Source organism: Chiloscyllium punctatum, chromosome 5 (assembly GCF_047496795.1).
Source record: "Chiloscyllium punctatum isolate Juve2018m chromosome 5, sChiPun1.3, whole genome shotgun sequence".
In the NCBI taxonomy this organism is placed as follows: Eukaryota; Metazoa; Chordata; class Chondrichthyes; order Orectolobiformes; family Hemiscylliidae; genus Chiloscyllium; species Chiloscyllium punctatum.
In genome coordinates this window covers 81,368,140-81,380,749 of record NC_092743.1, presented here as the reverse complement: position 1 = coordinate 81,380,749, position 12,610 = coordinate 81,368,140, and positions in this window count along the sequence as shown.

The following is a 12,610-nucleotide window of genomic DNA, read 5'->3' as shown; positions in this document are numbered from 1 at the left end:
CAATGGAAACAATTCCAGTCTGTCAAACCTTTACACATAAGACAACACATTCATTTGAGGTATCAATCTTGAAAAACAACTTGAATGCATTCAAATGCTTCCTTAGATAAACAACCAGAACTGCACACAGTATGAAGTTGTGGTCTCACTAATACTCTGCATAACTGAAGCATAACATACATACTTGGGGTTTCAAATCCTCTTGTATTAAAAATAGCACTCCACTAAACTTCTTGGTTACTTGCTGTAATTGCATACTAATCTTTGCAATGTATGCACTAGAATCCCTAGATGTTTTATATCTCCATTTTGCAATTGCTCTCCATTTAAGGAAAATTCTTCTTTTTATTCTTCTGGCTAAGCTGAACACATTATACTCCATCGCTCAGATTTTTGCCTACTCATTCAACCTACCTATACCTATCTACACTTTCTGTTCTTTACAATTTTTTTCTATCTGTATTGGTGTTATCTGAAAATTTAGCCATCATTCCTTGTTCCCATCATCTAAAGAAGAGTTTTAACTTATTAAAAGTTGAGGACCCAGCACAGACCATGTGGCACTCTACTCATCACATTTAATAAACAGATTGGGACCCCTTTATCCAAGCTCTGTTTCCTGCAGGCTGACTAATTCTCTAATGTTACCCTCTAAGCCATGAACTTTTACATTCTGCAAAAACCTTTAACATGAAACCTTGTCAAATATCTTCCGGAAATACTATCATGGAACATTTACAGGCTTCCCTTTAGCTATAGCATATATACTCCTTCGAAGAATTCCAAGAAATTACTTGAAGGTGATTTGCCTTTGACGAACTCTTTGATGCTGAGTCTTCCTAATTTTGTCAAAGATTGCCTTATCAGTTCATCAAGACAATTTGTAAAAATCCCCAAAGTAAGACCAAAACATATTTATTCTGTATGCAGGGAGAGTGCTGACCTGTTGATAAGTGAACTCTGATTGGTAAAGGTGTTGCCATGCAAAATGCCTGAGTGAACGATAACCAGCAGTTAACTACCAACCTTCAGTTGAATGTTAATGGTTTGACCATGATTGGTTCAAGCATTCCCAAAAGACGTGAACCTATGAATAGCTGCCATCTATTTTGTTAAGTTGTGCATGTTCAATTGGTTGCCAATTGTTTAATTCCTTACATACTTGGACATTTTGCAAACAGTGTCCAATCACATCCTGTGTTGAACACAGTATTATGAGGTTTGCAAACTAGTTGTGTATAGTCAGTATTTTGTTTGTTGGCTGAAGGGATGTGTTGTTTTATATAGTCCATAACTCTTGGGAAAAAAACCTATATATCTGGTGTCACACAAGAACCAATAATCATATTTCTCATTGAACATTATTCATTGAGGACAATCCCCCTAAGACTTGGAGACATAAAAGCTCATCTTGGAATTGTTTCATTGGTTGCCTGTATGTGATCTTCTCATACTGGACAATTACTAGATATGGGTATCTTCTGGGTATTGGGATGGTGTAGTAATGGCTCTGAGAGGGTATTTAAATGCTACATAGTGAAGAACAGGTAAACTGTGTCATCTGGTAATTAAACAGCAACTAGGATGAGAGAATATGTGCAGGGGACTATCAGCCATGGCGGCTGTGTGCCATCAGCTACGTGGCTGCTGTGCCAGTATATTGCCAGCGAGGGGGAAATATCAGATTCCCAATATTTGTCCAGATGCACAACAGCCTTTCAAAGATAGGTCAACAAAATGTTTGGTTTGAAACAAACTTCTTAACCCAAAACTGTAATTGCTATTACTTGTTACAGCATGACACTGGAGAGTGGACACAGTGCTGATGATGACATTTTAGCTGTAATCACCATTCTGTAGAATATTCTAATCAGGAAACTAATTCTAATCTTCAATCAGACTATTTTCAATTAGTAGCACCGCAAGACATTGTAAAAACAAGATGCTCTCTCAGATCCCAAGAAATTAACTTAAACTGCTATAGCTAGCCATGAGTTTAATTCACCAACTTGTTTAATGATGTGAAGAATATAATCGAATGTTTAACTCTTTAGCTCTTTCAAAAAGCCACACATGCAGTTTTACAGGGTGGCTTTTTCTCATGTTGGAAGATTCCTTCATTCTGAATTAGCACCACACTTTTGAAAAAATTGGCACAGAAATTTAGACCCTGAAATTATACCATGTGTGGAATCTTATAGGGATCTGAACCACATGGGCTATGGTTAGATTTGGGGCAGAATCGGATGAGAAGTCCAGCGAGGCCCATTTCTCACAGTATCTCACAGCATTTATGTTCTTGCCAAGCAGTGAGACGAGTTTCTTCCTGGGCAGCAGTGAGTTGCCAATTAAGAGGGATTAAAGTTTGTTGAATATTTTATTAATGGCATAACTCATTTCATGAATATTCAGCTTCCTCTTTGACCAAATGCGTCAAACAGGATAGAAGTTAGGAATTCTCCAAATGGAAGTCAGAGCAGGTACCTGAAGACTTCAGTTTGCCATTGCCTCCATGTTGCTCAGCACCAAATGTAATCTCAGGGCATGACCCATTGACACCATCTGCAGATGACCCTCGGCCACAGACATTATTATCTGATACTTGCCAAACCCCCAAGACCAATGTGGCACCTCTCTGATCCACATGGAGGCTGATTAGGAAGCAGAGGTTTGTACTACAGGGCACACTGGTAACTAGCATTGAAAGGCTGCTATAAACGTATGTTACTCGGGGACCTAACTCAGGCATGAGACCATGCTGCAGTTTCACACTGTTTCAACATGGCAATAAACCCTTCTGCTAATTAAACCAAACACACAGAAAAGCTCAACTCACCTCATAACCTGTTAAAGTATGAGTGATAGAGAACTCCCCAAATTCCACGATCCTAAAGAAAAAGATCTCAATTTTATGCTTTTACTCTAAAAGTGAACATTAAACAACAACTATTTACAACTCTAGGCATCCTTCCTCTTAAAGGTTTATTATCCATCTTCAGCTCTATCACAATATACTGATCCAATAAAGGTGCCTATTAAAATTACATCAACTTGATTTTCAAAACCACCCAGTGGCTGTCATTGTCGGTGTCCTTTTTTCAGTTAGAGAACTCCCTGGGTCGTCGTCAGTCTTTTGTTGCAAACATGTTTCACAAAGAAAAGGTACCTTTGATAGAGAGTGTTTTGCTGGCAGCTGGAAACTCTCTCTATTATAAATTCTCAACATATTCACATGACATACCCAATACCATTTTCTCCTATCCAGCATCTTTACTAGATAATTCACCGGACTCAACTTTTTTTTCAATTTGATAGGGACCACTAAACCTGGCTTTGCAGGCTCTCCTACCACTGGCAACAATACTAATACATCCAAATTTCAGAGTTTTTATCTGCCATCTGTTTCATTCTATGCTGTGTCCTCTTCAGCTGCTGTTTCGCTAACTCACCTACCCAATTTAATCTCTCCCTCACCTTTGATACATAATCTAAGTGTGAGATCTCCGACTTCAGTCCTGTCAATTTCTCTTTAATTAATTTAAAAGAGCCTCTCACTTCATGTCTGAATATTAACTCAAAGGGAGTAAACTAAGTAGATCTGTTTGGGGCATCTCTAATGGCAAACAATGTAAAAGGAATATGTTTATCCCAATCACTTGGGTAGTCCTGACAGTACGCTCTTAACCTGGTCTTCAGGGTCTGATGCCACCTTTCCAAAGCTCCCTGGAATTCATGATGATACACACTTGATTTAAAGTGCTGTATGCCTAAGCTATCTATGACTTCCTCAAGCAGCTCAGCAGTACAATTAGACCCTTAGTCTGACTGAATCTCTCTGAATAGTCCATACCGTGTGAATAGTCTATACCAATTCCTTTACCACCCTTTTAGCCTTAAATACTGTGTAATGGAATTACCTCCAGAAATCTGGTAGACACATCCATTATGGTTAGCAAGTGTTGGTTCCCGCTTTTGTGTAGGGGACCTACACAATCAATTATAACCCACGTGAAAAGTTCTTTGAATGTGGGAATTGGCAACAAAGGTGCTGGTTTTATTACTGCCTGTGGCTTACCTACCATTTGGCATGAATGACATGCATAACTTCATCCTTGTGCATACCAGGCCAATAGACATGCTTTTGGACCTTAGCCTCAGACTTGCTCTCTGAGCACTTTCTCACTTAGTGCCTACCTGTATATTCACAGTATCATGGCCTTGCCTTGCTGTGCCAAGTCACTCAATCAGACAGCTTGCCTTACTGGACAGCAGTCTTCAGTCAAGGGGCAGACATTTTGCTGTATAACAGTGTACTACTTCAATCTCACAGTGCACCATGTGCCAAAATCGTACACTGCAAACACACTGTATCTGCAGCAAGCAGATAGTCATCTCTCAAAGTCTTAGGGAGATTAAGCTCATTGAAGTCCATGGAGATATCCTTCAGTCAGGGCGACCCAGCAGAGTAAGTCAAAGAACAAAAATCAGGAAGGCAAATAAGGGACATGAGATAGCTGTGGCAAATAGGGTTAAAGATAATTCAAAGGCATTCTATAAATATATTAAGGACAAAAGGGTAACTAGGGAGAGAATAGGGTACCTCAAAGATCAGCAAAGCAGCCTATGTATGGAGATGCAGGAGATGGAGGGGATAATAAATGAGTATTTTGCATCAGTGTTTACTGTGGAAAAGGATATGAAAGATGTAAAATGTGAGGAAATAGATGGTGACATCTTGAAAAATGGCCGTTTCACAGAGGAGGAAGTGCTGGATGTCTTGAAATGCATAAAAGTGGATAAATCCCCATGACCCAATCAGGTGTAACCTAGAACTCTGTGGGAAGCTAAGGAAGTGATTGCTAGACCACTTGCTGAGATATTTGTATCATCAATAGTCACAGATGAGGTATCAAAAGACTGGAGGTTGGCTAATGTGGTGCCACCATTTAAGAAAGATTTAAGGAAAAACCAGGGAACTATAGACCGGTGAGCCTGACATCAGTGGTGGGCAAGTTATTGGTGAGATTGCTGAGGGACAAGATGTACATGTATTTGGAAAAACAAGGACAGATTAGGAATAGTTAACATGGCTTTGTGCTTGGGAAACCATGTCTCATGAAATTGATTGAGTTTTTTGAAGAGGTAACAAAGCGGAGGGAAGAGCAGTAGATGTGATCTATATGGACTTCAGTAAGGCATTCGACAAGGTTCCCCATGGGAGACTGGTTAGCAAGGTTAGGTCTCACGGAATACAAGGAAAACTAGCCATTTGGATACAGAACTGGCTCATAGAAGACAGAGGCTGATCGTGAAGGGTTGCCTTTCAGACTGGAGATCTGTGACCAGTGGTGTGCCATAAGGATCAGTGCTGGGTCCACTGTTTTTCATCATTTATATAATTGGTTTGGATGTGAACACAGGAGGTATAATTAGCAAGTTTGCAGATGACACCAAAATTGGAGGTGTAGTGGACTGTGAAGAAAGTTACCTCAGAATACAATGAGATCTTGATCAGATGGGCCAATGGACTGAGGAGTGGCAGATGGAGTTTAATTTAGATAAATGTGAGTTGCTGCATTTTGGAAAGGCAAATCATAGTAGGACTTAAACACTTAATGGTAAGGTCCTTGGGAGTATTGCTGAACAAAGAGACCTTGGAGTGCAGGTTCATATCTCCTTGAAAGTAGAATCGCAGGTAGATAGGATAGTGAAGAAGGCATTTGGTATGCTTTCCTTTATTGTTTAGAGCATTGAGTATAGGAGTTGGGAGTCATATTGCGGCTGTACAGGATATTGGTTAGGCCACTTTTGGAAAATTGTGTGCAATTCTGGTCTACCTCCTATCAGAAAGATGTTGTGGAACTTGAAAGGGTTCCGAAAAGAGTTTGCCAGAGCTGGAGGATTTGAGCTATAGGGAGAGGTTGAATAGGCTGGGGCGATTTTCCCTGGAATGTTGGATGCTGAGGGGTGACCTTATTGAGGTTTATAAAATCATGAGGGGCATGGATAGGGTAAATAGACAAGGTGTTTTCTCTGGGGTGGGGGAGTCCAGAACTATTGGAAAAATTTAAAAGTGCCCTAAGGCCAACACTTTCACACAGAGGGTGGTATTTAAAAGGTATCTGGATGGGTATATGAATAGGTCGTGTATAGAGGGTAATGGACCAAGCGCTGGCAAGTGAGACTAGCTTAGAGTCAGATATCTAGTCAGCATGGACGAGCTGGACCAAAGGGCCTGTTTCCATGCCGTACATCTCTATGACTCTATAACTCTATAACAAAAGAGAATAAAAGAAAAGTACAGCACAGGAAATTGGCCTGTGCTAATCATCATGTTCTAATTAAACTAAAAACAAACCTTCTGCCCTTATTTGGTCCATATCCCCCTATTCTCTCCCTATTCATGTAACCAGATGCCTCTCAAATGGCACCAACATGTCTGCTTTCACCAGCTCTTCTGGCAGTACGTTCCAGGCTCCTATCACTTTATGCATGAAAAACCTCCCTTGCACATCTCACTTAAATGTTCCTCTCACCTTGAACTTGTAATTGGACGTTCAACCCTGGGAAAAAGCCTCCGACTATCCACCCTTTCTGTGCCTCTCATAATTTTGTAGACCTCTATCAGGTCTCCTCTCAGCCTCCATCTTTCCCGTGAAAACAATCCTAGTCTTTTTAATCTTTCCTCATAGTCAACATCCACAGGCAACATCCCGGTGAACCTTCTCTTCATTCTCTCCAAAGCTTCCACATCCTTCTGGTCATGTGGCAACCAAAACTGCACAATGGGCTATTGTGTGCCGAGTGGGGTCTAATAAGGGCATTATACAACAGCAACATAATTTGCCAACTCTTGTACTCCATGTCCTGGCCGATGAGGGTAAGCATGCCATATGCCTTCTTATTCACCTTGACCACCTGTGTTGCCACTTTTAGGGAACTGTGGACCTGAACACCGAGATCCGTCTGTGTGTTAACATTCCTCAATGTTCTGCCATTTACAGTATAATTCATACCTAAATCTGATCCACCAAAATGCATCACCTCGTATTTGTCTGGATTGAACTCCATCTGCCGTTTCTGTGCCCAAGTCATCAATCTATCTATATCTTATTATTTCCTTTCACAATCATCAGCGCTATCAACAACTCCACCAATCTTCATGTCATCTGCAAACTTACTAATCAGACAACCCACATTTTCCTCCAGATCATTTATATATGGGACTGGGACTGCCATAGCGTTAAGGTGTTAGATGGAGAGGAATTTTGTTAAGTGTGTAAAAGACAATTTCCTGATTCAGTATGTGGATGTATCTACTAAAGAAGGTGCAAAACTTGACCTACTCTTGGGAAATAAGGCAGTGCAGGTGACTGAGGTGTCAGTTGGGGAGCACTTTGGGGCCAGCAACCAAAATTCTATTTGTTTTAAAATAATGATGGAAAAGGACAGACCAAACCAAAAAGTTGAAGTTCTAAATTGGAGGAAGGCCAATTTTGCTGGCATTAGGCAAGAACATTCAAAAGCTGATTGGGGGCAGATGTTTGCAGGTAAAGGGACAGCTGGAAAATGGGAAGCCTTCAGAAATGAGATAACGAGAGTCCAGAGAAAGTATATTCCTATTAGGATGAAAGGAAAGGATAGTAGGTATAGGGAGTGCTGGATGACTAAAGAAATTGAGAGTTTGGTTAAGAAAAAGAAGGAAGCGTATGTCAGGTATAGACAGGATAGATCGAGTGAATCCTTAGATGAGTATAAAGACAGTAGGAGTATACTTAAGAGGGAAATCAGGAGGGCAAAAAGGGGAGATGAGATAGCTTTGAAAAATCGAGTTAAGGAGAATCCAAAGGGTTTTTACAAATTCATTAAGGACAAAAGGGTAATTAGGGAGAGAATAAGGCCCCTCAAAGACCAGCAAGGCGGCCTTTGTGTAGAGACACAGGAGATGGGGCAGATGCTAAGTGAATAGTTTGCATCAGTATTTATTGTGGAAAAAGATATGGAAGATATAGAATGTAGGGAAATAGGTGGTGACATCTTGAAAAATGTCCATATTACAGAGGAGGAAGTGCTGGATGTGTTGAAATCCCTTGGACCTGATCAGGTATACCCTAGAACTCTGTGGGAAGCGAGGAAAGTGACTGTTGGACCTCTTACTGAGATATTTGAATCATTGATAGTCACAGGTGAGGTACCAGAAGACTGGAGGTTGGCTAACGTGATGCCACTGCTTAAGAAAGGTGGTAAGGACAAGCCAGGGAACAATAGACCAGTGAGCCTGACGTTGGTAGTGGGCAGGATGTAGATGTATTTGGAAAGGCAAGGATTGATTAGGGATTGTCAATATGGCTTTGTGCATGGGAAATCATGTCTCACAAACTTGATTGAGTTTTTTGAAGAAGTAACAAAGAGGATTGATGAGGGTAGAGAGGTAGATGTGATGTATATGGACTTCAGTAAGGCGTTCGACAAGGTTCCCCATCGGAGACTGGTGAGTAAAGTTAGAATACAAGAAGACTTTGCCATTTGGATACAGAACTGTATCAAAGGTAAAAGACAGAGGGTGGTTGTGGAGGGTTGTTATTCAGACTGGGGGCCTGTAACCAGTGGAGTGCCACAAGGATCGGTGCTGGGTCCACCACTTTTCATCATTTATATAAATGATTTGTATGCGAGCATAAGAGGTATAGTCAGTAATTTTGCTGATGACACCAAAATTGGAGGTATAGTGGACAGCAAAGAAGGTCACCTTAGGTTACAATGGGATCTTGACGTGATGGGCCAGTGGGCTGAGAAGTGGCAGATGGAGTTTAATTCAGATAAATGTGAGGTGCTGCATTTTGGGAAAGCAAATCTTAGCAGGACTTATACACTTAATGGCAAGATCCTCGGGAGTATTGTTGAACAAAGAGACCTTGGAGTGCAGGTTCATAGCTCCTTGAAAATGAAGTCGCAGGTAGGTAGGATTGTGAAGAAGGCGTTTGGTATGCTTTCATTTATTGGTCATAGGAATTAGTACAGGAGTTGGGAGGTCATGTTGTGGCTGTACAGGACATTGGTTAGGCCACTGTTGGAATATTGCATGCAATTCTGGTCTCCTTCCTATCGGAAAGATATTGTGAAACTTGAAAGGGTTCAGAAAAGACTTACAAGGATGTTGCCAGGGTTGCAGGATTTGAGCTACAGGGAGAGGCTGAACAGGCTGGTGCTGATTTCCCTGGAGCATTGGAGGCTGAGGGGTGACCTTATAGAGGTTTACAAAATTATGAGGGCATGGATAGGGTAAATAGACAAAGTCTTTTCCCTGGGGTGGGGGAGTCCAGAACTAGAGGGCATAAGTTTAGGGTGTGAGGGGAATGATATAAAAGAGACCTAAGAGGCAACTTTTTCACTCAGAGGATGGTACTTGAATGGAATGAGTTGCCAGAGGAAGTGGTGGAGGCTAGTACAATTGCAACATTTAAGAAGCATTTGGATGGGTATATGAATAGGAAGGGTTTGGAGGGATATGGGTTGGGTGCTGTCAGGTGGGACTAGATTGGGTTGGGATATCTGGTCGGCATGGACGAGTTGGACCGAAGGGTCTGTTTCCATGCTTTACATCGCTATGACTCTATATGCTACAAACAACAGAGGACATAACACCCTCTCAAGCACCACTGGTCTCCATTTTGAAAAACGTCCTTCCACCGCCACCATCTGTCTTCACTGACCAAATCAGTTTTGTATTCATTTAGCCAGCCCATCTCAAATCCCATGTGGTTTTAGTTTTTATACCAATCTGCTATGAGTGAATTTATCAAATGCCTTACTAAAGTCCATATAAATGACATATCTTTGTCGCCCCTTCAAAGAATTAACTTAGGTTGGTGAGACATGACGTTCCCTGTGCGAAACCATGTTGCCTGTCACAACTAGTTCATTTTCTTCCAAATGTGCACTTATCTTGTCCCTCAGTATCTTTTCAGAGCTTCCTTTCTTAAACAAGGGAACAACATTGATTAATCTCCAGTCCTCTGGAACCTGACCTGTGACCAAAGAGGATGTGAAGATATCTGCTAATGCCCTAGCTATTTCTTCCCTTGCCTCTTGCAGTATCCTGGGGATTTGTCTATTTTATTGCAATTTAGGATACCCAAAACTTCCTCCTTCAATATATTGACATTTTCTGGGTATTCACACACTCATCCCTAACCTCAACATGAGGTAAATACCAATACGAGTACTCATTGAGGACCTCTCCCACTTCTTGTGACTCCATGCATAACTTCCCTCCTTTGTCCTTGAGTGGGCCTACTCTATCACTTGCTACCCTCTTTCTTCTAACATATGCATTAAAGGCCTTGGGATTGTCCTTATCCCTGTTTGCTAAAGACATTTTATGGCCATTTTTAGCCTTCCTAAGTCGCACTTAAGTTCCTTACAAATTTTTCTATACTCCTCAAGGTCTTTGTCAGTTTGTAGCTGCGTAGACCTGTTGTATGCTTCATTTTTCCTTTTGACTAAGCTCAAGGACAGCCTTCGACACCAGTCCATGATCATGCATCCGGTCAGTGTGTTCACGGTCAGAGAGCTTCTGCTGTCTAGGAAATGGGTTACGGTCAGTCTTTTGCTCCATTGTGGTCAGTCTGGAGTGTTGAGAATGTGTTCAGGAGATGTAAATGCATCAGTCAGGGATCTCAACACATGATCTCCAGAGCTGTCTAATTTGGTCACTCGAAGGATATGTTCAGGTCCATCCAGATTAAATTTATTCCGTAGAGGGCAAATAGCTTGAGAATTTTGGAAATGCTCACATGTTATTTTTAACAAGGGGTATTTTGTCCACCTCACTGACATGGACACTTGGGGAAAGTGTTTTTAATAAATAAATTGGTTGAAATGTCAAAAGTATGCATAAAATCTGCCTCTTGTGATGAAGGGGTAGCTGGAGTGCTCATCAGGTTTCCTAGTGTTCCTGTGGCTCACTTTTCATGCCTGAGGACCAATGGCTGGATGATGCAATGCTGCCCCCTAATGTATTGGGCCTGACTCTCTATGGCAGCTGACCACCTGACCTTGAAAGCAGACAGATGATGGAAGGTGGATCCCAATGCATTGCTACACTACCGCAGCTTCTGGGCAATGCAGACTATTACCTTCTGCATTCTTGTCCGCCACTTGTGTTTCTCTCTGTGCATATGGACAAAATCCTTGATTGTTGACTCAATAAAGTGGTCTATTGCCTGCAGCTGAGAAATTGTGCAGTCTCTGACAGTCCTCCAAGTGCCAGCAAGTGCCTGGGCAGTTTCTTCCTCAGCCAGCTGTGGCGATGTGATTACCAGCTTGTGAGCCCACACTTTCCAATGCTGACCTTTCCACTGAGGTGTCAGTACTTGTGCTGGTGAGGGTTTGCAGGAGGGCAACTTGTTCATGCTTCCTCTGAAGACTCAGTATTCTCATCATCAGAGTTTGGCAGAGCCTATTGTTTCTCCCAGTAGTAGTATCAGAAGATAAAAGAGCAAGGGAAGGCATTGAAGCCATTGGTTAGAAATTGTTTGCAATATATGGTGTTGACAGTGGGTTCATGTGAGAGTTACAGAGGCATGCAGAGTGGTAGCCACTCAGTTGGGACATGATTGCCTTAGCACCCCCCACAGGAGCAGTTTTGGTTCTCCCCAGGTGAGGAATCACATGTCCAGTAACATTCCTAATTTTCTGGGCCTTTTCTGCCAAATTGTGAGCTGTCTTCTTCTGAAATGAAAGGAAGGGAGGAATCTAATAAAGTTATAAGGGGTGGCATGGCCATTAGCACTGATGCAATGGTTGAAAGATCATGAGTTATCTAGATGAGAGAGAGTAGGCAACACAGAGGGAATGCAGGTTAGTGATATAGGAGATGATGAGAGTGAGTGGAGAAGATGTAGTAGGCAATAGTGAGAGTAATAGAGCATGAAATTTGATGGGAAATGAGATACACTTCTCTTTGCTATCTCACACTCACTCTATCATTTACGCTGGCAGAGCAGTTAAGGTCATATACCTTCATATGGCATGAGTGACCATTCTTCTGCAGCTTTGTGATGGCACTGAACTGGGTGGTGACCTCGGACTAAGCTGCCAGGGTTCCAGTAGCATGGTGTCCTCTGCCATTCCTTCTGAAGGAGGACTGTTTTCCTTTGCACCATCCTCTCGTTCTGACCTTCAACATCCCTGTTAGAAAATCGTGGTACTATCTTCCCCTTTTTTGACATGTTCAAATTCCATTCATTTGATTGTGTATGGACAGCAGTCTTTTAAATATGCTGCAGTACCAGGAATGCTGGACTTTCAGACAATATCCATTAAGTGGCAAGTTGCTCCTCAAACGAAGTGTGATGAAAGTCACAGAATCTCTTCCTTGCGGAAGCAGGCCATTCGGTCCATTGAATCCAGACCAACACTCCGAAGAACCTCTCACCCAGACCCATCCCCAAATGTTATCCCTATAACCCTTCATCTCCCATCGTTAAACCACCTAGCCTGCACAATCCTGGACACTATTGACAATTGTGATAATGCAGTCACTTTAAAAAGACTATTTTGTCCTTTTTTTTGAAAAATGGTTATAAAGGCCGTAGAGGTGTCAAGG